Consider the following 915-nt stretch of genomic DNA (forward strand, 5'->3'; position numbering starts at 1 on the left):
AAATATAGACACACAGTATATTAACTAAAATGTGTGTGAATATTCATCCTTAACCGAAATTTCTTTATTTTAAGAATAAAATACAATCTGCTCTCTTTTATTTTTAAAATATACAATCCTTTCTTTTATAATTCTAAATAAAATACATTCCTCTTCCCTATATGAAATAGGTAATGTTAGGTAAACAAAAAAAATAATCAGAACTTACTTTATTTAGTATTAATTAATTATCGCAACAATTAATAAATGTTAAATAAGACAAGTTATGACTGTTTTTGACTGATTTTGTTTGGTTACCAAATATTTTCGCATGAAATAACATAGGTACATAAGATACTATTATTAAGTGTTGAAATTAAATAACATTACACTTTGCTTTTCTTCTTTGTGTTTGTTTAAGAGTAACATTAAAATATTCTTTTGTTGTGGAATTATGCTTTGCTTGGGAACTTTGATGCATCTATGCACGTGATTTGCTTCTTTGGGACCACTTACTCACCGAATCTACATAGACTAATGTTTATTAGACCCCATAGCTTTATCCTATCTCTCAAATATCCATTGTTGTTGTTGAAATAATGTATCTCTCTCTATATATTTTTCATGAATAACAAACGATGCTTTGTTTCTCTTGCAAGCAATACATCAAACGCAAAAAGCTCCAAAAGTTTGACTTTACTAGAAGGTCTACATCATATATATTCATTCATTCATTTGCATGCTCTTTTTCTAAGTGTTGGTTTTTATCATTTGAAACTGTACCATTCACCATTTTCAAGGCCACTTGGATTCCCGTTACTTTACAATATCTTTTCTTTTCTTTTCTTTTTTTAAATTAAAAAATTAAATATTAAAATGATATGCTAATTTGAAAATTTTTTTGTAATTTTACAAAATTTAAAAGGAAAAAGTCTA

This window comes from Arachis ipaensis, chromosome B02 (genome assembly GCF_000816755.2).
Source record: "Arachis ipaensis cultivar K30076 chromosome B02, Araip1.1, whole genome shotgun sequence".
Lineage (NCBI taxonomy): Eukaryota > Viridiplantae > Streptophyta > Magnoliopsida > Fabales > Fabaceae > Arachis > Arachis ipaensis.